Source organism: Sminthopsis crassicaudata, chromosome 2, assembly GCF_048593235.1.
Source record: "Sminthopsis crassicaudata isolate SCR6 chromosome 2, ASM4859323v1, whole genome shotgun sequence".
Taxonomy (NCBI): domain Eukaryota; kingdom Metazoa; phylum Chordata; class Mammalia; order Dasyuromorphia; family Dasyuridae; genus Sminthopsis; species Sminthopsis crassicaudata.
In genome coordinates, this window is record NC_133618.1 from 190,635,155 (window position 1) to 190,658,238 (window position 23,084).

Sequence of the window (23,084 nt, forward strand, 5' to 3'; positions counted from 1 at the left end):
CTACAATCCAAGTTTTTTTTGTCCTTTGCCTTTTGCCTTTTGTCCTTTTTATATTCCATGCCTTTCACCTCTAAAGTGGAAGCTGTTAAGTGCTGGATAATTCTAATTATGGCTCCTTAATATATGCATTGTTTCTTTCTGGCTGCTTGCAATATTTTCTTTTTAATCTAATAATTCTGAAATTTATCTATAATATTCCTTGGATCTTGAAGGGTCTCTTTTAGGAGGTGATTGGTGAATTCTTTCAATGGCTATTTTGCCTTCTGGTTCAAGGACATCAGGGCAGTTTTCTTTGATAATTTCCTGAAAGATGATGTCTAGAGTTTTTTTTTTCTTTGTGGTTTTCAAATAGTCCAAATAATTCTTAGATTGTCTTTCTTAGATCTATTTTTCCAGATCAGTTGTTTTTCCACAAAGCATTTTACCTTTTCTTCTATTTTTTTTCTTCTTTTTTCTTTGACTGATTCTTGATATCCCATTGATTCATTTACTTCCATTTGTTCAATTCTAATTTTGTTGAATTTTTTTTTCTTGAGCTAGCTTTTTTTTAATCTCCTTTTGCATTTGGTCAATTGAACTTTTAAATGAGATGTTTTATTCATTGGATTTTTTTTCCATTTCACAAATTCTATTTTTCAATGAGTTGATTTATTTTTCCATTTCATCAAATATATTTTTAAGCAGTTCCATACTATTCCCATTTCTCTAAATCTATTTCAAAATTTATTTTCTTTAAATATTTTCTGTTTCCTTTTTCAAACTCTCCTGAAAAGTTCTCATTTTCTTTTTCCATTTTTCTTCTAACTCTCTTTTAAGATTCTTTTTAAATTCTTCCAAGAGAGAAATATTTTTAAGAAACATTGGCTGTAAAGATCCCCACCCCAAACTTTGCACTTCTCTTTTAATCTTGTTTCTGTTTATTTTATTTGTGCAAAATCTTTTTAATCTAATGTAATTGAAGTTGTCTATTTTGTAATATTCTCCATTTCTCTTTTGGTCATAAATTCCTCCCTTTTCCAAAAATCTGACTGTTACTTATCCCTTGCTCTACCCATTTGTTTATGGTATCATCCTTTATGCCTAAATCATGTACCCGTTTTTATGACCTTATTTTGGTATGGGATGTGAGATATAGGTCTATGTTGAATTTCTCATATATTTCCCAGTTTTCCCAGCAATTTCTTTTATCTAATAATGAGTTCTTATTCCAGAAACTGGAGTTTGGTAATTTATCAAATACTAGATTACTACAGGCCTTGATTATTGTGTTGTGTGTATCTAATCTCTTCCACTGGTCCACCACTCTATTTCTTAGCCAGTCTCAAATGTTTTTGATGACTGCTGCTTTATAATATAGTTTTAGATTTGGTACTGGTAAGCCACCATCCTTTGAATTTTTTTTTTCATGAATTCCCTTGATATTCTTGACCTTTTTTCTTCCAGATGAATTTTGTATCATTTTTTCATGAATTCCCTTGATATTCTTGACCTTTTTTCTTCCAGATGAATTTTGTATCATTTTTTCTAGTTCTATAAAATATTTTTGGCAGTTTAATTAGTACGGCAGTTTGATTAGTATAATTAGTATGGTCTAACAAGTAGAATAATTTAAGCAGAATTGTCACTTTTATTATATAAGGTTGGGCAACCCATGAACAATTGGTATATTCAAGTTGTTAAGATTTGAATAAGAAATATTTTGTAATTGTGCTCATACAGTTCCTGGATTTGTATTGGGACATATACACCTAAACATTGTATTTTGACTTCAGTTATTTTAAATGCAGTTTGTCTTTCTATCTTTTGCTGATTGGTTTCAGCAATAATACTAAACTTAATATTAAATAATAATAAATGCTAATGATTTGTGTGGGTTTATTTTACATCTTGCAATTTTGCTAAAGCTGTGAATTGTTTTCAATAGGTTTTTGGATGATTTTCTCAGATTCCCTAAATATATCATCATCTCATCTGCAGATTTTGCATCTATATATATATATATATATATATATATATATATATATATATATATATATATATATATATATATATATATATATATTATCATATGATTTCTGTTGACTTTGTTATTTATATGGTTGGTTATGGTAATAGTTTTACTGATATTGAAGCAACTCTGCTTTCCTGGTATATTCCTTTCTTTTTTGATTAATTTTTTTCTAGTGGTCTACCAGATTTTTGAGGATTTTTATTAATCTCCCTAATTTCTTTCTTGTTTATTTTGTGGTTAGATTTGTCTGAATCTGAGAAGGGAGGTTTAGAAAACTCAAAATTAGTGCTTCAATGAAAAAACCCATGAATATAGTGAGTACAACACGTAACCAACAGAAGATATTCTCAAAATTTGCTAGAAAGGCCTGTTTTTGCTCACAGACAGGAGGGTTAAACTAGGCACAGGGTCAGGAAAGTTAATAGTGAAAGCACAGAATGCAGTTATGCTGAGCAGACCAGAGAGGGGGTGGGGTGTGATCTCAGCTGGTGGAAAATTTGCAGGAAGAACTTTGCCACAGCAGGAGCTACTTTTCTCTGGCAGGAAGTCAATAGAACAGCAGAGAAGCTATAAACACAGGGGTAAAGAATAGTCTTTTAATTTGGAAAACAGTTATATTTAGGAGAGAGATAATTTAGTTGGAAAAAGTGGACTTGAACAGTCTTCCTAGAAAATGCTGCATTTTATAAGAATAATATTATTAACATGTACAAATTTTCTTATTTTTTTATTTATATCTGTATTTTCATAGAATAGAATATCTTGTAATTGTAAGGTTTTTGACTGTTATGACAGTTTATTTTTCCTTTTTTTCTGGTTTGAATCCTTATATCAACTTAACCTTTTATTTTTTCTTTTAAATTTTGATTAAAGGGGACCTAGAATTCCTGTTATGCTTATTCCCCTTAAGAGTTTTCTGTTTCTGTCATTATGATTGTTATCCATTAAATGATAGAGCATCTACGTTTTCTACCACACATAGTAGAGAGATAGTGTTATTATTTTTTTATATATCTGTAGTCACTGTGTATTGTCATTATTTCTTCACTTTTGAATAAACTGATATGTCTTTTAATGCCTCCTCTCTTTTGACAAGTGATTGATAAATTAGAAAAAAATTAATGAAATTTATATTTGCTATTTTTAGGGAATAATCTTTAGTTTTTGAGCTCATGGTTTGTCTCTGAATTTTTATTATGAAAAATATTTATGGAAAATTTTGGGTATATATGGGTTGTATTATTAAAAGAATCCCAAAACCAGAGTGATATCAATGTGAGATCAAGCTAAAGGATCCAAAGAGTTTTATAACTCATTGTATATTGATGTATTGTTTTCCCAAATCACACTAATTTTCCTAGTTATGTTAATAATTTACTTTTTCCCCCTCCAAAACTCCTACAAAATATATATTTTTTCATTTGCAAATTTGGCAAGCTAATGGGTATCAGGTGGTACCTCATAGTTGTTTTATTTTGCTTTATTCTAATCATTAGAGAATCAGTCATTTTTTCAGACTGTTATTGGCAATCTGCCTTTTCTCCTGATTTCATAAGCTTGTCATTACCTTTCTGAGAAAGTCTTCATGCATCATTTACTGCCACTCTTCTTAATCAGTAATTCATTTTAATAGGAAAGAACAACAGTCTCAATGTTTCTCCTTTGGACATTAATGTGATTTCTGATCTGTAATTTCCTTTCCATTGTTCTTTTCAAACCATTTAATATTTCATATTTGTTATTAGCAAATTTGTGTTATTTAGTTCTAATTTTAATCATCTCATCTATTTTATATCATCATTTTTCAGTAAATACAAGTGCACATAATTCTCCTAAAATCTAATTTTGTTAATTCTTATTATAGATATGTAATATAGCAAGATGATTGTACTACCTTGGAAAATTAGTGTCATATTTACAGAGTAGTTTCCTTTTACTGTACTAGAGACAGTTCTTATATAATGAATCAGTTTCATTCCTTTATTCATTCATCAATTCATACTTATTTAAGATTTGTTTGAATATCTGTTATGTGCACAGAAATGGACCTAGCACTATTGAGGTTGTGGTAACATATAAGGAATAAACTCTGCCATCAACTTACAGAACCAATTGAGATATATTTTAAAAGTAAATAATAATACTAGGAAGCATTTGAGTAAGTGTTAAATGAAACAATTAGTGAAATGAAATAACAGTTAAAATGAGTGAGTAGGTTCTCACTCCAAAGTTAATAATGCTATACTAAGGAACAAGAAGTTCTATATTCAAATTATACTATTATTAATACTAGCTCTATTACCACACACTCTTTATCTTTGGTCTCTCCATATTATATATATATATATATGTGTGTGTGTGTGTGTGTGTGTGTGTGTGTGTGTGTGTGTGTGTATATATGTGTGTGTGTGTGTGTGTGTATATATATGTGTGTGTGTGTGTGTGTATATATATACACACACACACACATATATATATACACACACACATATATATATATATATATATATATATATATATATATATAGCTTTATAAAGGTTAGTATCACCATTGTTACTGTTATTGCAAATTACTACTATTCCCTTGTGAGGAATGGAGTCATCAATAGCAACACCAACAGTCATTTAGTAAAGTCTAATGTGTTTTGTGACCTCATCACCAACATCCTTTTCCATTTATTTAAAGGCAATAAGGTACACCCTCACAACAAATATTGGTATTTATTAGACTATGTCTTTGTATAGAGAAAAGACACAGTATGTGAGAATGACAAAGGCTATGCATAGAATCAAAATGATAAACATATCAAAAAATCAAAGATCTATCCTCTCCTAGCTAAACATTTGTGTTCAATAAAAGCAGTGGTATTATAGACAAGACAACTACTAGAAAAAGAAATTGATTTTCCTATAACAATCTCCAGGAGGGTCTCTTAGTCATTAACAACAAGACTGTTACAAGAGTCTTTAATTCTTCATCTACAAGATTGTCCTCTCAGAAACAATGTGACTTCAGAAAGGGCAGAGAAATTATCAACATACTGTTTACTGAGCAATATCTCCAAGAGAAATGACAGGAACAGAACATATATTTAATGTTTGTTTATCTGATCAAGGTTTTCGATGCTGTCAGTAGTAATTTATTGAAAATCATGGAGATACTCAGGTTACTCAGAGAAGTTAGTCAGTATTGTATGATGATTTCATGATGGCATTATTGCATGGGCTCTATATAATAGATGATGACCTCTAGCCTTCCAATCACCAGTGGTGTGAAATTAGGCTGCTACTATGCTTTTTAGAATGATGTTTTCAGTAATTTTGCATGCCTTTAAGGATGTCAAAAACAGCATCAAAGTCAACTATTTCACTGTTGATAAATTGTTTAACTTGAAAAAGTCATAAGCCAATTCTAAAGTGGAAAAAAAAACAGTTGATATTTGACTTTTTGTTTGAAGATGATTGTGCATTCAATGTAGTTTCTAAAGTGAAGATATGGGTACAGATTGATTATCTGCCCCTTATGCTAATTTTGCTCTGACAATTAAAACCAGTCCAAAAGAACTCCAAACAAACAAATAAAAATTAGATTCTTCATCAGTCATTACTGTATCATACTTATGTGGAACCATTGGTTATAACAAATGGAGAAGTTTTGAATGTCTTAAATAAGTTTATTTACCTAGACAAAATATTTTCTAGGGATATACATGTAGATGATAAGGTTGAGGCACAAATTCTGAGAATTAATTCCTTAATGGACCAACTACATTGTTTAAATATTAATTGTGCTTTGGCCAGAAAGACTATTTTATGGAGAACTCACACAAGGCAACTGCTTACATAGAAATTGAGAGGTGATACAATGACACTCTTAAGGTTTCTCTAAATAACTTTAGAATTGATTATGAGACATGGGTAATACTGGTACAAACAGTTAATATGGTGTACCTAAATCAAAGATGAAGCTGTAGCTATGAAGAAAGCAAAATTTCAGAAGCACAAAAGAAACATGAGAAGTACAAATGTAGAAACATCTAAATAAAGATAATACTCCAAATGTTCATATAGTCTATTTTTGCCCAATCTATGGTAGAGTCTTCTCAGCTTGTATTGGTCTGATCATATTTGGACACACTATGCCTTGACCCCAACATAGTGATTTCATTTTGGTCCATTTTGAGCAGGAATAGCAATATCCACCATCAACAACCACTACAACTCCCTGTAGGTTATTAGAAATTTTGCATAATTGATATAAAATATTTAGGGTAATAATGACTTTTTAAGAACACATTTTATGTCTATGTAAAAGTAATGGAAGTCAAAGGAATTGAAAAAGAACATTTAAGTGTCAGTCTAAGTTATTTTCTAATTGTTATTTTTTATTTCTGCTACCGTGTGAAACAAGAGATATGTATACAGTAGATATTTCTTGAATTGATTCACCTTTACTCCACTAAAACTCAATTTTTTTCTGGGTTTAAAGTATCTATTTTGATGAATCCTTGATTTCATTGATGTTCATAGTCCATCAGTACAAATTGCAACTCGTTTATTTATCCCATGTTATTCTCATCTATGGCTTTTCCAAAATATTCCATTTAATATTTCTCAAGGTATTAATTAAAAATAACAAAAGCTGGCAATTATATAGTGCTTACTATATAGTAGATACTATGCTAAGTGTTTTACAATTACCTTATTTGATTTTCAAATTGCTCCCCAACATTGTTGATCTTGTTATCCTCATTTTATAGATGAGGAAACTGAGGCAAATAGAGGTTAAGTAACATGACAGAATCACATACTCAATATATTTCTGAATTTTGATTCAAACTCAATTTTTCCTGATTCCTTTCATTGTGTTCACTCCACTGTGATATTTAGCAGCCCTTTTAGAAACCTCAATTAATGTCATTTATAGGAAACATAAGTATGTTGATTTTTTTCAGCTCTTCTAGTAGGGTCTCTAATTATTACACATATGGAAAAAATTTCACATTTAGACTGAAAATATTTGTATATTATATAAAATCTATGTGTTTCTTAAAACTCTTCAGTGCTCCTTTTTGTCTCTACATTCTATTTGTAGAAGAAGCAGATTATTATGAGGGACATTTATATTTTATTATAAGTGAAGAACACATATTTTCAGATTCGACTTTTTAGATAACTGATTAGCAAATGTCAAAATGAACATGTATGAAGAAAGGATAAAGGTAAAAAGTCATTTTACATATCAGAATTAGAAGCAAATACGATTAGTTTACTTGTTCAGTGTCATGCAACCAATTATTGCCTGAGTCTAGTTTTGAACTCAAATTTGCCTGATTTCAGGACCAGCGCTATATCCATTAGGTCACCTTGCTGTTCTAGAGGCAACTAGAAGAGGGTTGTAATCAAAACTCACTTTAAAAAGAAAAATAAATATAAATAAAGGAGAAAAGCAAGCCACAGAGTTTGATATAAAGGCTAGATAGCATAACATGATTTAAGAGCTAGATATAGATAACATAGATAACAAAGAGTTGCATGTAGACATGTAGAGGATTAGATTTGGACCTTTTCATTCCAAAGGACAGAACTAGGAATAATGTGAAGAAGCTCCAAAGAAGCAAATTTAGACTTCCTATAAGGAAAAAAAAAACAACTTCATAAAGTTGCTTACAATGAAATGACCTAACACAAAAGGTGTATTGAGTTTCCCTTCACTAAAGATCTTTTTTTTTTCCTTTTTATAATGTGTTTCTGATGCTCCTTTAAAAAAAAAAATCACTGATAGTTTCCACTGACTCTCCCAATCTAAAATTAGAATTATTCCTTGTATAAGGTGAATAGAATTTTTTGCAGTAACAAAAAGAGTCATTTTATTGACACAATAGCACTTATGATTGCAGAATATAGCAGAACACTAAGAATCTTTTATCTTTTCATCATTAAGGTCTGCATCTTCCCAATGATATGGACATGGTAGGCTTCAAATTTTAATCCTTTTGACTTAATTTATCAGTTGATTTATGTTCTACTTCATTATGGCTGGACCTTCCAATAATGCAATTCATGATTATTCATGTCCATCACGTGAAACTCTTTTTATAAATTTTATTTATTTGTTAATGTTTCAACAAAGGTTTGTTTTTCTTCTCTTTTTTAGGTTTTTATTTTCAAAATATATGCATAGAAATTTTTCCACATTCAACTTTGCAAAACCTTATGTTCCAATTTTTTCTCCCTCCCTTTCTCCTACCTCCTTCCTTAGACAGCAAGAAATGCAACATATATTAAACATATACAGTTCTTCTATATATATTTTCATGATTATCATTCAGCACAAGAAAAATCTAATCAAAAAGGAAAAAAATGAAAAAATAAAAAAAAGTAAACAACAAAAAAGCAAAAATACTATTTTGTGATCCACACACAGTCCTCCCAGTTCTCTTTTTGGATACAGTTGGCCCTCTCCATCACAAGTCCATTGAAATTGGCCTGAATCAAATCACTGTTGAAAAGAGCCGTGTCCATCAGAACATCATCATTGCATAATCTTGTGATTGCTATGTATAATGGTCTATTAGTTTTATTCACATTATTTAGCATTAGTTCATAGGAGTCTCCCCAGGCCTTTCTGAAATCATCCAGCTGATAACTTTTTATAGCACAATAATATTCAATAACATTTGTATACCATAAGTTATTCAGCCATTCCCCAACTTTTAGGCAGTACCCTAAGTTTCCAGTTCTTTGTCAATTCCGCCCCAGTAGAAACACTGCTGGATCAAAGAGTATAAAGCATTAGATAGCCTCTGGGCAGAGTTCCATATTGTTCTCCAGAATGGTTGGATCAGTTCACAACTCCACCAACAGTGTATTAGTGTCCCAGTTTTCCCACATGTCCTCCCACATTTGTCATTATTTTTTTGTGTTATTTTAGCCACACTTAGAGGTTTCTAGTGGTAATATGCATATCTATGCATAAAGCATTTTTCATATGACTAGAAATAGTTTAATTTCATTTGAAAGTTGTCTATTCATAGTCTTTGATAATTTATCACTCATTTTCTTATAATTGCTTTCTTGTAAATGAGTCAATTCTTTATATATTTTAGAAATGAGGCCTTTATCAGAATCCTAAAATATAAAAATGTTTCCCAATTGATTGCTTCCCTTCCAATCTTGTCTGCATTAATTTTGTTTGCACAAATACTTTTTAACTTATTATAATAAAAATTATCTATTTTGTGATCAATGGTGATCTCCAGTTCTTCTTTGGCTGTAAATCCCTTCCTTCTCCACAGATCTGAGAGACAGACAATTCTTTGTGCTTCTACATTAGTTTATTGTATCATTCTTTATGTCTAAATTGTGAACTCATTTCAAACTGATCCTGGTGTAGGTTGTTAGGGTTTGGTCAGTGTCTAGTTTCTGCCATAACATTTTAAAATTTTCCTAGCAATTTTGGCCAAATAGTGAATTCTTTTTGTTTGTTTGTTTGTTTGTTTTTTTATTTTATTTTATAATTATAACTTTTTTTGGACAGTACATATGCATGGATAATTTTTTACAACATTATCCCTTGCACTTCCTTCTGTTCAGATTTTTTCCCTTCCTCCCACAACCCTCTCCCCCAGATGGCAGGCAGTCTTATACATGTTAATTATATTATAATATATTCTAGATACAATATATGTGTGTAGAACCGAATTTCTTGTTGCATAGGAAGAATTGGATTCAGAAGGTAAAAATAACAGTTTACACCCATTTCCCAGTGTTCCTTTTCTGAGTGTAGCTGATTCTGTCCATCATTGATCAATTGAAATTGGATTAGCTCTACTCTATGATGAAGATATCCACTTCCATCAGAATACATCCTCCTCCAGTATCATTGTTGAAGTGTATAATGATCTTCTGGTTCTGCTCGTTTCACTTAGCATCAGTTGATGTAAGTCTCTTCAAGCCTCTCTGTATTCCTCCTGTTGGTCATTTCTTACAGAACAATAATATTCCATAACATTCATATACCATAATTTACCCAACCATTCTCCAATTGATGGACATCCATTCATCTTCCAGCTTCTAGCCACTATGAAAAGGGCTGCCACAAACATTTTGGCACACACAGGTCCCTTTCCCTTCTTTAATATTTCCTTGGGATATAAGCCCAGTAGTAGTATGGCTGGGTCAAAAGGTATGCACATTTTGATAACTTTTTGGGCATAATTCCAGATTGCTCTCCAGAATGGTTGGATTCTTTCACAACTCCACCAACAATGCATCAGTGTCCCAGTTTTCCCACAGCCCCTCCAACATTCATCGTTATTTGTTCCTGTCATCTTAGTCAATCTGACAGATGTGTAATGATATCTCAGAATTGCCTTAATTTGCATTTCTCTGATCAGTAGTGATTTGGAACACTCTTTCATATAAGTGGAAATTGTTTTAATTTCATCATCTGAAAATTGTCTGTTCATATCCTTTGACCATTTGTCAATTGAAGAATGACTTGATTTCTTATAAATTAAAGTCAATTCTCTGTATATTTTGGAGATGAGGCCTTTATCAGAACCTTTAACTGTAAAAATGTTTTCCCAATTTGTTACTTCCCTTCTAATCTTATTTGCATTAGTTTTGTTTGTGCAGAAACTTCTTAATTTGGTGTAATCAAAATTTTCTATTTTGTGAACAATAATGGTCTCTAGGTCTCCCTTGGACACAAACTCCTTCCTCCTCCACAAGTCTGAGAGGTAAACCATCCCATGTTCCTCCAATTTATTTATGATTTCGTTCTTTATGCCTAAATCTTGGACCCATTTTGAGCTAATCTTAGTATGTGGTGTTAAATGTTGGTCCATGCCTAGTTTCTGCCATACTAATTTCCAGTTTTCCCAGCAGTTTTGTCAAATAATGAATTCTTATCCCAAAATTTGGGATCTTTGGATTTGTCAAACACTAGATTGCTATTTTTATTCACTATCTTGCCCTGTGAACCTAACCTATGCCACTGATCAACTAGTGTATTTCTTAGCCAATACCAAATGGTTTTGGTGACTGTTGCTTTATAATACAGTTCTAGATCAGGTACTGCTAGACAACCTTCAGTTAATTTTTTTTTTCATTACTTCCCTTGAAATTCTCGACCTTTGTTGTTCCATATGAATTCTGTTGTTATTTTTTCTTGGTTATTAAAATAGTTCCTTGGAAGTCTGATTGGTATAGCACTAAATAAATAGATTAGTTTAGGGAGTATTGTCATCTTAATTATATTCACTCGGCCTATCCAAGAGCACTGAATGTCTTTCCAATTATTTAAATCTGACTTTAATTTTTGTGGCAAGTGTTTCGTAATTTTGCTCATATAATTCCAGACTCTCCTTTGGTAGATATATTCCCAAATATTTTATATTATCGACTGCTATTTTGAATGGAATTTCTCTTTATATCTCTTGCTCTTGGATTGTGTTGGGTAATGTATAAAAATGCTGAGGATTTATGTGGATTTATTTTGTATTCTGCAACTTTGCTAAAATTCTGAATTATTTCTAATAGCTTTTTAGCAGAGTCTTTGGGGTTCTCTAAGTATACTTTCATGTCATCTGTGAAAAGTGATAATTTGATTTCCTCATTTCCTACTCTAATTCCTTGAATTTCTTTCTTGGCTCTTATTGCCGAGGCTAGAGTTTCTAGTACTATATTGAATAGTAATGGTGATATTGGGCACCCTTGTTTCACTCCTGATCTTACAGGGAAAGGTTCTAGTTTATCGCCATTACACATAATGTTTACTGAAGGTTTTAAATATATGTTCCTTATTACTTTAAGGTATAGTCCATTTATTCCTATACTCTCAAGCGTTTTTAGTAGGAATGGATGTTGGATTTTACCAAATGCTTTTTCTGCATTTATTGAGATGATCATATGGTTCTTATTAATTTGATTATTAATATGGTCAATTATACTAATAGTTTTCCTAATATTAATATAGCTCTGCATTCCTGGTATAAATCCCACTTGGTCATAGTGTATTATCCTGGGGATGATTTTCTGAAGTCTATTTGCTAATATCTCATTTAAAATTTTAGCATCAATATTCATGAAGGAAATTGGTCTATAGATTTCTTTCTCAGTTTTCGATCTACCTGGTTTAGGTATCAGTACCATGTCTCTGTCATAGAAGGAATTTAGTAGGACTCCTTCAATCCCTATTTTTTTCAAATAGTTTACATAGCATTGGAGTTAGTTGTTCTTTAAATGTTTGGTAGAATTCACATGTAAATCCAGCTGGTCCTGGGGACCTTTTCTTAGGAAGTTGGTTAATAGCTTGTTCTATTTCTTTTTCTGAGATGGGAGTATTTAGACTACTTACTTCTTCCTCTGTTAATGTGGGCAAGCTATATTTTTGAAGGTATTCTTCCATTTCATTTAAGTTATCGAATTTGATGGCATAAAGTTGAGCAAAGTAGCTCCTAACTATTGTTCTAATTTCCTCTTCATTAATGGTGAGTTCACCCTTTTCATTTTCAAGACTAACAATTTGCTTTTTCTCTTTCCTTTTTTTCATCAGCTTTACTAATGGTTTGTCTATTTTGTTGGTTTTTTCATAGAACCAACTCTTAGTTTTATTAATTAATTCAATAGTTTTTTTTACTTTCAATTTTATTAATCTCACCTTTTATTTTTTTGAATTTCAAGTTTTGTGTTTGTCTGGGGTTTTTAATTTGTTCCTTTTCTAGCAATTTTAGTTGTAAGCCCAATTCGTTGGCCCTCTCTTTCTCTGTTTTATGCAAGTAGGCCTGTAGAGATGTAAAGCTTCCCCTTATTACTGCTTTGGCTGTATCCCACACATTTTGGTATGATGTCTCATTATTGTCATTTTCGTGGGTGAAGTTATTAATTATGTCTATCATTTGCTGTTTTGCCCAATCATTCTTTAGTATAAGATTATTTAGTTTCCAATTTTTTTTGGTCTATTTTTCCCTGGCTTTTTATTAAATGAAATTTTGATTTCATTGTGGTCTGAAAAGGATGCATTTACTATTTCTGCTTTATTACATTTGATTTTGAGGTTTTTATGTCTTAGTATAAGATCAATTTTTGTATAGGTTCCATGAACTGTTGAGAAGAAAGTGTACGCCTTTCTGTCTCCATTTAGCTTTTGCCAAACATCTATCATATCAAACTTTTCTAGTATTCTATTTACCTCTTTGACTTCTTTCTTATGTATTTTGTGGTTTGATTTATCTAATTCTGAGAGTGCAAGGTTGAGATCTCCCACTATTATAGTTTTGCTGTCTATTTCTTCTTGCAGCTTTCTTAATTTCTCTTTTAAGAATTTAGATGCTGTACCACTTGGTGCATATATGTTTAATATTGATACTGCTTCATTATTGATGCTACCCTTTAGCAGGATATAATGCCCTTCCTTATCTCTTTTAATTAGATCAATTTTTGTTTTTGCTTGATCTGAGATGAGGATGGCTACTCCTGCTTTTTTGGTTTTGCCTGAAGCATAATAGATTAGGCTCTACCCTTTTACTTTTAGTTTGAATGTATCATGCTGTTTCAGGTGTGTTTCCTGTAAACAACATATAGTAGTATTCTGACTTTTAATCCAGTCTGTTAACTGCTTCCTCTTCATGAGGCAGTTTGCCTCATTCACATTTATGGTATATAATTCTATATTGCTTGCCATCCTATTAACCCCTGTATATGCTTTTCCCCTTCCCTTCCCTCTTACCCCCCTACCCAGTATTAAACTGGTGAACACCACTTGCTTTTCATAGCCCTCCCTTTTTAGAATCCCTCCCCCACTTTAAAGTTGTTCCCCCTGTTTTATCCCTTTTCCTCACAATTTCTGTATTCCCTTACCCTTAGCTTACTCCTTCCCTTTCACTTTTCAATGAAGAGGAAGAAGTTTTACCATAAATCAAATATGTCTATTGATACACACTATGTTCATCTCCCTCCTTTCTTTCTCTCAGATATAATAGGTTACCTTTGCCTCTTCATGAGATGTAGTACCACCACTTTACACTTTTTTATGATATATTTTCCTTTCCACCTCTAGTTTCTAAGACAAATTGTATATATGTTCTTTACATATTTTTTTGGCAGAAATATAGTTCTCAAGTTTTCTTTTTACGTTTTTAGAAATCTCTTGAGTTCTGTATTTGAAGATCAAACATTTTATGCAGGTGTGGTTTTTTTGATCAAGAATAGATGGAATTCATTTATTTCTTTAAATGTCCATCTTCTTCCCTGGAAAACGATGCTCATTTTTGCTGGGTAAGTTATTCTTGGCTGCATAACAAGTTCCTTAGCCTTTCAGAATACCAAAGTTCAGGCCCTTCATTCTTCTCATGTGGATGCTGCTAGATCCTGGGTTATCCTTATTGTGGCTCCTCCATATCTAAATTGATTTTTTCTAGCAGCTTCCTGTATTTGTTCCTTTGTCTGATGGTTCTTGAACTTGGCCACTATATTTCTTGGCATTTTGATTTTAGGGTCCCTTTCAGTAGGTGATCGATGAATTTTTTCAATGTCTATTTTACCTTCTGTTTCCAAAATGTCTGGGCAGTTCTCTTTGATAATTTCCTCAAAAATAGTGTCCAAGCTCTTTTTTTCCTCACCTTTTTCAGAGAGTCCAATTATTCTCAAATTGTCTTTCCTGGATCTGTTTTCCATGTCTGTTGTCTTTCTAATAAGGTACTTAACATTCTTTTCAGTTGTTTCATTTCTCTGGTTTTGCTTGACTACCTCTTGGTTTCTCCTTGAGTCATTCATTTCTACTTGTTTGAGTCTAATTTTCAATGATGTATTTTCTTCACTCACTTTTTTATATCTTTTTGTAATTGTCCAATTGTGTTTTTAAGTGAGTTTTGTTCTTCTATGGAATTTTTTTCCATTTTATTTTTTAGAGAGCTGATTTCTTTATCCAGCTCATTAATCATGTTTTCCTTGTAGTTGTTTACCTTTTCCAGCTAACTAATCCTGTTTTCCTTGGAGTTGTTTGCCTTTTCTAATTCACTAATTTTGTTTCTCAATGATTTGATCTCTTTAACCACTCTGGATAGCCTCTCCAGGCTCTCTTTCCAAGCTTCCCTTTCCTTTTCTAATTTCTCTTCTAGCTCTCTTGTGAGAGCCTTTTTTGATTTCCTCTCTGAGATTCTTTTGTATTGAGGAGCAGCTCATATCCCTTAGGGGATTCCTCTGGGGACAGTCTGTTTTTAGTCTCCTCATTATTTGAAGTCTGCTCTCTCTCCATACAGAAGCTGTCAATGGTTAGAGCCCTTTTGAATTTTTTGTTCATTTTGTCAAGAGCGGAATGGAAGAAAACAAATTGACAAGAGAAACAATAGATCTGTTTTTGGGGGGATGGGGCTGGATGGTGTTAATGGGCTTCCTCTACAGACTGGGGGTAGGGCAGCAGAGTGCCACTAACAGGACAATGATGGCTGCACTGAGTCTGTGCTCTGAGGCTCTGAGAACTTGGAGTCAGTCCAGGTGGGGGTTGGGGTGGCCGGTTCCGAGAGACTCTAGCTTTCCGGGGTTTTAATCTTCACCTGAGGTGTTTACACCCTCTCTGCTGCTCCTGGCTTGTTGCCAAGCCGGAACATCCACACTGGGGTAAAAGACTTTTCACAGAAATGGCAGAGATTGTACCTCTCCCCCCTCTGGTCTGAGCTGTGTGAGTTGTCTATCTCGCTCTGGCTGCCTGCCCTCAGTCTGAGCCCAGTCTGTTCAACCCTCCCCCAAGCAAATACAGATCTTCTCTGGCGAATTTCAAGGATGTCTTTTCTTGGTGATTATTTGTGGGTTTCTTTTCTGGTAAAACATTAACTCTGAGGCTTGTCATGAAGTAAGTCTTGAGAGAAAGCGCAGAGCTCAACAGCTGTCTGCCTCCACGCCACCATCTTGGCCGGAAGTCCCAAATAGTGAATTCTTCTCACAGAAGTTGGGTTCATTGGGTTTATTAAACACTAGATTACTATAGTCATTGACTATTGTGTCTTGAAAACCTAACCTATTCCGTTGATCAACTAAACTATTTCTTAGCTAGTACCAAATGATTTTGATGACTGTTGCTTTATAACATAGTTTTAGTCTTGTAAAACCATGTCACTCTAATCTGTATTTTTCCCCCATTAATTCTGTTGAAAATCTTGACCTTTTGTTCTTTTAGAGGAATTTTGTTATTATTTTTTTCTAGCTCTGTAAAATACTTTTTGGGAGTTTGATTGGTATGGTACTGAATAAATAGATTAAGTCAGGCAGGATTGTTATTTTTGTTATATTCACTCGCCCTACCTATGAGCATTTGATATACTTCCAAAATTGTTTAGATCTGACTTTATTCAGGTCAAAAGTGTTTTGTAATTGTTTTCATATTGTTCCTGCCTTTTTCTTGGCAGAAACCCCCTTGGCAGATGGAACCCCAAATATTTGATATTATCCAGTTATTGCAAATATAATTTTTTTGTATCCCTTTGTATCTGCTGTACTTTATTGATTACATATAGAAATGCCAATGATTCATGTGGTTTTATTTTGTATCCTAAAGCATTACTAAAGTTGTGAATTATTTCTAGTAGTTTTTTACTTGATTCTCTAGGATTTCTCTAAGTATAGCACCATATCATCTGTGAAGAGTGAATATTTTGTTTCCTCATTTTCTAGTATACATCCTTTAATTTTTTTCTTTTCTTCCCAAGGCTAATATTTCTAATGCAATATTGAATAGTAATGGTGATAATAGGCAAACTTGGTTCACCCTGATCTTATTGAGAATGGTTTTAGTTTATCCCCATTACATATGATGCTTGCTGAGGATTTTTAATAGATACTACTGATTTTTTAAAGATCATTTTAATGGGTGCTGAATTTTGTCAATTACTTTTCCTGCATCTATTGAGATAATCATATGGTTTCTATTAGTTTGGTTAATGATATAACCAAGAGTGCTAATAGTTTTCCTAATATTGAACCAGCCCTGCATCCGAGGTATAAATACTACTTGGTCATGTTTTATTATCCTGGTGATAACTTGCTGGAATCTCTTTGCTAATATTTTATTTAATATTTTTGCACAAAAATTCAATGAGGAAATTTCCTCTTTTTTCAAATAGTTTGCATAATATTAGAATTAATTGTTCTTTAAATGTTTGGTAGAATTCACTTGTAAGTCAATTTGACCCTAAACATTTTTTTCTAGAGATTTTATTGATGAAATTCAATTTTTATTTCTAAAATGGGACTATTTAAGTAATTTATTTCCTCTTCTGTTAATCTGGTCAATCCCTATATTTATAAGTATTCATCCATTTCCAGATTAATTGACTTACAGTTGGGCAAAATATATTTTGTTCCTAATTATTGTTCCAATTTCTCCTTCACTGATGGCGAGTTCACCTTTTTTTGATACTATCAATTTGATTTTTTTCCCTTTTTCTAATCAAATTTATGTAAAGGTTTGTTTGGTTTATTGTTTTTTCATAAAACCAATTTTAGTTTTGTTTATTAATTCAATAGTTTTCTTATTTTCAACTTTACTAATCTCCATTGTTATTTTTCAAATTTCACACTTGGTATATAATTGGGTTTTTTAATGTTTTATTTTTAGCTCTTTTATTTGCACGCCCAAATCATTGATCTTCTCTTTCTCTATTTTATGAAAATAAGTATCTAGAGATATAAAATTTCCCCTAAGAAATTCTTTGTTTGCATCCCATAAATTTTGGTATGTTGTCTCATTAATTTCATTCTCTTGGATGAAATGATCAATTGTATATGTCATTTGTTGTTTCACATTCTTATTTTTTAGGATTAGCTTATTTAGTTTATAATTAATTTTTGGTCTATTTTCTTCTTTCCCTTTATTACATGTAATTTTCTTGCATGATGATCTGAGAAAGATACATTTGCTATTTCTGCCTTTCTGCATTTGGTTTTGATGTTTTATGCCCCCTACAAGGTCAATTTTTGTGTTCGTTTCATGTTCCACTGAGAAAAATATATATATTCCTTTCCGTAACTATTCAATTCCCCCCCATGTGCATCACACCTTATATTTTCTAAAATTGTATTTACCTTCTTAACTTCTTATTTATTTTGTGGTGTGATTTATCTACTGCTGATTGAGCAAGGCTAAAATTCCTTTTCAGTTTAGTTTTGCTGTCTATTTCTTTTTGTAGTGCTTTTAATGTCTCCTCTAGGAATCTGGATTCTATATCACTTGTGTCACTTGATGCATATCTGTTTAATATTAATATTAATTAATTATCAATGATACCATTTAGTAAAATAAAGTTTCCTTATTTATCTCTTTTAATTAGATCTATTTTTTCTCTTGTTTGATCTGAGATTGTGATTGTTATTCATGTTTTTGTTTGTATGTTTGTTTTTTTACTTTAGCTGAAGAAAAATAGATTCTGTTCCAGCCTTTTACTTTTTCTCTGTATGTATCACTGTTCTTTAAATGTGTTTCTTGTAAACAACATATTGTAGGATTTTGGCTTTTAATCAAGTCTGCTATGCACTTCCACTTTATGGGAAAGTTCATTTTAAGTTAGAATGAATAATTCTCTGTTTCCAGCCTCTTATTTTCTTTCCCCAAGTCAAACTTCTCTCTTTCCTTTCTCTCTTTCTCTCCTCCCAGTGTTTTGCTTCTGACTTCCACCTCGCTCAAACAGCCCTCTCCTTTCATAGGTCTTTCCCCTTTCTTATTCCTTTCCCTTTCTACTTCTGTTCTTCCTTTTATTGGCCTCCTCCTTTCCTTTCCTCTTTGTCCTCCTACTTCCCTAGAGAGTCAGACAAGTTTCTCTGTGAAGCTAAATATATCTGATATTCTTTCTTGGAGCCAAATCTGATGAGAGTAAGATTCTACAAAGCTCATCTCCTCCCTTTTCCCACTCAACTGTAAAAGGTCTCTTTTGGTGATGTACTTTTTTCCCCCATTTTACCGCCTTTTCCCTCTTCTTTCAGGACAATACCTTTTCCACCCATTGTTTCTTTTTTTCCTATCATCACAATAAAGTCAAATTATACCTACACCCTTGAAGTAAACCCCTAACAAAATACAGTTCTTATGAATTAAACATATCATCTTCCCATATAAGAATGTTACTTTTTAAACTTTAAGACATAGGGTTTTTTTTCTCCCCTTTTTAGCTTTTCGTAATTCTCTTAAGTTTACTATTTGAAGACTAAATATTTTGTTGAACTCTGGTCTTTTCTTCTGATGCATTGTTGGTGGAGTTGTGAAAGAATCCAAACATGCTGGAGAGCAATTTAGAATTATGCCCAAAAAGTTATGAAACTGTGCATGCCCTTTGATCCAGCAGTGCTATTCATGGGTTTATACCTCAAAGAAATACTAAAGAAGGGATAGGGACCTGTATGTGCCAAAATGTTTGTGTCAGCCCTTTTTGTAGTGTCTAGACACTGGAAAATGAATGGATGCCAATCAATTGGAGGATGGATGGATAAGTTATGGTATATGAATGTTATGGAATATTATTGCTCTGTAAGAAATGACCAGGAGGATGAATACAGAGAGTCTTGGAGAGACTTACATGAACTGATGTTGAGTGAAATGAGCAGAACCAGGAGATCACTATACACTTCAACAATGATAGTGTATGAAGATATATTCTAATTGAAGTGGATATCTTCAACATAAAGATCTAATTCAGTTTCAGTTGATCAATGATGGACAGAAACAGCTGCACCCAGAGAAGGAACATTGGGAAAGGAGTGTAAAATGTTTGCACTATTGTCTTTCTACCCAGGTTACTTATACCTTTAGAATCTAATTCTTACCATGCAACAAGAAATGTGGTTTTACACACATATATTGTATCTAGGTTATACTGTAACACATTTAGTATATATGGGATTGCTTATCATTTAGGGAAGAGAGTAGAAAGAGGGAGGGGAAAATTTGGAAAAGTGAATACAAGGGATAATGTTGTAAAAAAAAATTACCCATGCATATGTACTGTCAAAAAATATAATTATAAAATTAAGAAATTTTAAAAAAATGAAGTTTCCCTATTTCATTGAATGTCAATCTTTTACTCTGAAAGTTAATGTTTTGTTTTGTTTTGTTTTTGTTCTTGTTTTTCTTTTTATTTTTTTTTGCTGGAGAGCTGATTTTTGACTGTGTTCGAAGCTCCTTTTTCTGCTGAATATCATATTCTGGGCCCTTTCATATTTTAAAGTGGAAGCTGCTAAATCTTGAGTAATCCTGATTGTGGCTTTCAATATTTGAATTGCTTCTTTCTGAATGCTTGCGGTATTTTGTTCTTCATCTGAAAATTCTGAAATTTAGCTACAATATTCTTTGGAGTTTTCATTTTGAAGTCTCTTTCACTTAGTGATTGGTAGATTATTTCAATGGCTATTTTGCTCTCTGGTTACTGAATATCACAGAAGTTTTCCTTGATGATTTCTTGATAGATGTTATCTAGCTTCTTTTTTTCATCGTAATTTTCAGGTAATCCAACAATTCTTAGATTGTCTGTCCTGAATCAGTTTTCCAGATCAGTTGTTTTTCTGATGAAGTGTTTTATATTCACTTCTATTTTTTTCATATGGGGGGGGTGTATGTGTTACATGACTGATTCTTTTTTTTTTAATTAATAATTTTTATTATATATATATATTTTTATAATATTATCCCTTGTATTCATTTTTCCAAATTATCTCCCCTCCCTCTATTCCCTCCCCCCGATGACAGGCAATCCCATACATTTTACATGTGTTACAATATAGTCTAGATATAATACATGTGTGTGAATATCATTTTCTTGTTGCACAAAAAACTTTAGATTCCAAAGGTACATGTAACCTGGGCAGACAGATATTAGTGCTAACAATTTACATTCACTTCCCAGTGTTTCTTCTCTGGGTGTAGCTACCTCTGTCCATCATTGATCAACTGGAAGTGAGTTGGTTTTTCTTTATGTTGAAGATTTCCACTTCCATCAGAATACATCCTCATACAGTATTGTTGTTGAAGTGTACAGTGATCTTCTGGTTCTGCTCATTTCACTCAGCATCAGTTGATTTAAGTCTCTCCAGGCCTCTCTGTATTCCTCCTGCTGGTCATTTCTTACAGAGCAATAATATTCCATAACCTTCATATACCATAATTTACCCAACCATTCTCCAACTGATGGACATCCATTCATCTTCCAGTTTCTAGCTACTACAAAAAGAGCTGCCACAAACATTTTGGCACATATATGTCTCTTTCCGCTCTTTAGTATTTCTTTGGGATATAAGCCCAGTAGTAGCGCTGCTGGGTCAAAGGGTATGCACAGTTTGATAACTTTTTGGGCATAATTCCAAATTGCTCTCCAGAATGGCTGGATTCTTTTGAAACTCCACCAGCAATGTATTAGTATCCCAGTTTTCCCACATCCCCTCCAACATTCATCATTATTTGTTCCTGTCATCTTAGCCAATCTGACAGGTGTGTAGTGGTATCTCAGAGTTGTCTTAATTTGCATTTCTCTGATCAATAGTGATTTGGAACACTCTTTCATGTGAGTGGATATAGTTTCAATTTCTTCCTCTGAGAATTGTCTGTTCATATCCTTTGACCATTTATCAATTGGAGAATGGTTCGGTTTCTTATAAATTAGGATCAGTTCTCTATATATTTTGGAAATGAGACCTTTGTCAGAACCTTTCCTTTTAAAAATATTTTCCCAATTTGTTACTTCCCTTCTATTCTTGTTTGCATTAGTATTGTTTGTACAGAAACTTTTTAGTTTGATGTAATCAAAATCTTCTATTTTGTGATCAATAATGATCTCTAGTTCTCCTCTGGTCATAAATTCCTTCCTCCTCCACAGGACTGAGAGGTAGACTATTTTCTGTTTCTCTAATCTATTTATTATCTCCTTCTTTATGCCTAAATCATGGACCCATTTTGATCTTATCTTGGTATATGGTGTTAAGTGTGGATCCATATCTAATTTCTGCCATACTAATTTCCAGTTTTCCCAACAGTTTTTTCCGAATAATGAATTTTTATCCCTAATGTTGGTATGTTTGGGTTTGTCAAAGATTAGGTTGCTATATATGTACCCTTTTTTCTCCTTTGTATCTAATCTGTTCCACTGATCTACCGGTCTATTTCTTAGCCAATACCAAATGGTTTTGGTGACTGCTGCTATATAATATAGCTTTAGATCAGGTACACTTAGACCACCTTCCTCTGAGTTTTTTTTCATTAGTTCCCTTGCAATTCTTGACCTTTTATTCTTCCATATGAATTTTGTTGTTATTTTTTCTAGGTCATTGAAATAGTTTCTTGGGAGTCTGATTGGTATAGCACTAAATAAATAGATTAGTTTGGGGAGTATTGTCATCTTTATTATATTCGCTCGGCCTATCCAAGAGCACTGAATGTCTTTCCAATTATTTAAATCTGATTTTATTTTTGTGGCAAGTGTTTTGTAATTTTTCTCATATAATTCCTGACTTTTCTTTGGTAGATGGATTCCCAAATACTTTATACTCTCAACATTTGTTTGGAATGGAATTTCTCTTTGTATCTCTTGCTGTTGCATTTTGTTAGTGATATATAAAAATGCTGAGGATTTATGTGGATTTATTTTGTATCCTGCCACTTTGCTGAAATTTTGAATTATTTCTAGTAGCTTTTTAGCAGAGTCTTTGGGGTTCTCTAAGTATACCATCATGTCATCTGCAAAAAGTGATAGTTTAATTTCCTCATTTCCTACTCTAATTCCTTGAATCTCTTTCTCGGCTCTTATTGCCGAGGCTAGCATTTCTAGTACTATATTGAATAGTAATGGTGATAGTGGGCAACCTTGTTTCACTCCTGATCTTACTGGGAAAGGTTGCAGTTTATTTCTATTGCATATTATGCTTACTGAAGGTCTTAAATATATGCTCCTGATTATTCTAAGGAATAGTCCATTTATTCCTATACTCTCAAGAGTTTTTAGTAGGAATGGATGTTGGATTTTGTCAAATGCTTTTTCTGCATCTATTGAGATGATCATATGGTTATTATTAATTTGATTATTAATTTGGTCAATTA